The sequence below is a fragment of the Cebus imitator genome, unplaced genomic scaffold (assembly GCF_001604975.1).
Source record: "Cebus imitator isolate Cc_AM_T3 unplaced genomic scaffold, Cebus_imitator-1.0 Scaffold160, whole genome shotgun sequence".
Classification (NCBI taxonomy): Eukaryota; Metazoa; Chordata; class Mammalia; order Primates; family Cebidae; genus Cebus; species Cebus imitator.
The window spans coordinates 3691467-3693922 of NW_016107475.1; positions in this window are offsets into that span (position 1 = coordinate 3691467).

Here is a 2456-nt window from a genome sequence, read left to right on the forward strand (position 1 = left end):
TTGGCGGATAGAGAAGATGGAAACAAACTTATTTCATAATATAAAGAGTGATAATAGCTAGCATTTATTGAGTCTCTATTATATTCCAGGCACCGCGTTACATAGTTGACCTTTACTATAGAATCATGATGTAGGTCTTAATATAATTATTATTTTAAGCCTGTACAACATGATGAGACACCATGTCTACAAAAAATTTAAAAATTAGCAGGTGTGGTGGCATGCCTCTGTAGTGCCAGCTACTCTGGAGGCTGAGGTGGGAGGATTGCTTGAGCCCAGGAGGTCAAGGCAGCAGTGAACCATGGTCACACTCTTGCACTACAGCCTGGGTGACAGAGCAGGACCCCGTCTTGCTCAAAAAAACCCTCATTTTATAGATGGAGAAACTGAGACAGGTGGAGTGTCGGTATTAAGTAGTTTGCTCATGAATGTGCAGAAAGTAGATCCTTAAGCTAGAATTTAAACTGAGGAAAAAACATGTAAAACATTGTGAACACAAAACCCATGGATCAGGAGGGAAGAAAGACTTGGGGAGATGCCTAAGTGCAGTTGCTACTAAGGCCCTTTTCTCAATAGACTAGCACCTTGCCTAGATACTGTTAAGTACTTTTTGAATTTTTTTGTGTGAATAGTCATAATGAACTTAGTGTTTAGGGGAAAGAAGTGCGAGAATCACACTTTATGTTGGAATCCATGCTTTCCTCTATTTTTCTCTTGGTCTGAAGAGAGAGACAGGAGGGAGAGGCTTTAGCAGCCAGGCTTAAGAACAGAGGGAAGCCAAATCTGCCAAGTGAGGGAACTGCCAAGAATTCAGGTCCTAGAGATTATGGTGGATTCAGGCATAGATAGCTAGGGCAATTAGAATATGCAAGTAATCAGCCAGAGCTAATTAGTTAACAACAGACTTCTGCTCTAAGCTCTGAAAACCTGAAGTTGCAAAGCAGCTGAAAGAGCTAAGGTAAGGTTTTAGATGTCAAAACTATTTCCAGAGTAGAACATACAAATTGAGTCAGCAAACATAATTATGAGTAGGTCTAAAATATCAATAGGGGAAGATTACTGTTTTTCTTAAAGGTAGCAAAGAAAACCAAAGATGAAAGAGTTGTTAATAAATGCTAAGATTTATTCTAACAGGAATATGATTTGTACCTAAAAGATACATTTCTTTTATAACACTTTTTGTATATTTATTTGTATAAAGAATAACAAATTTATAGTATTATTTTAATAAAGGGTTACATGTTTAGATTTAAACATTTACTTATCAACAAAGCTAACTTGTAGAGCTCAAAGGATTGCCATAAACAGATTCTAGCTAGGAAGCTATGCTTCTGAGTCCCGATAGGGCAGCTCAACACTGTCTTATATGAGGAACTATAAGAAATATCTGATGGGGACTGGGCTTGGTGGCTCATACCTGTAATCCCAGCACTTTGGGAGGCTGCGGTGGGTGGATCACTTGAGATCAGGAGTTTGACACTAGCCTGGGCAACATGGTGAAACCCTGTCTCTACTAAAAATACAAAATTTAGCCAGGCGTGGTGGTGCGTGCCTGTAATCCCAGCTACTCGGGAGGCTGAGAGAGGAGAATCACTTGAACCTAGGAGGGGCAGGTTGCAGGGAGCCAAGATTGTGCCATCCTGGGTGACAGAGTGAGACTCCATGTCAAAAAAAAAAAGAAAAAAAGAAAAATCTGATGGATGGGAGATGGAAGGATGGAGAGAGTGGCATTGGTTATTAATATACCCAACTCAAAGCTGAAAGGCAGGTTACAAAACTTTGTTTTTGCTTAGAGTCCCAGGATCCCTTGGAGAAAGCTTTAGGACTGATAGTTAGGTCCCTGTGATATTGAAACTGGGACAAATAGAGGAGACAAAATCTACTCAATTTCTATGCAGGATGGGGCTGGGGGTTAATACATCAGGAAAGGAAACAATTTGCTATATAGTAAAAGATTCTTGTTGGCCAACAGAGAAAGGATTTTTTTCAGTTGTTTAGACAGGGTGAAAATATGCATCTGTCCTCAAAGTTCACTGCTTTTATCCTGTCATCTTCATTCTATGATTGGAGATTCTATGAGCTGATTTATTGTTGTGTTGCGTTGTTTGAAACGAAGTCTCACTCTGTCACCCAGGCTGGAGTGCAGTGGCACAGTACAGTCACATCTCACTGCAGGCTCGACCTCCTGGGCTCAAGCGATTCTCCTGCCTTAACCACTACCACCCCCACCTGACGCTACCGGTCCCTAGTAGCTGGGACTACAGGTATGTGCCACTACACCTGGCTAACTTTTGTAGAAAAAGGGTTTCACCATGTTGCTCAGACTGGTCTCGAACTCCTGAGCTCAGGCAATCCAATCACCTCAGCCTCCCAAAGTGCTGGGATTACAGGCGTGAGCCACTGCACCCCACCTCTAGTGGCTTTTAAATTTTAAATTTTGATTATTGTATTTTTCA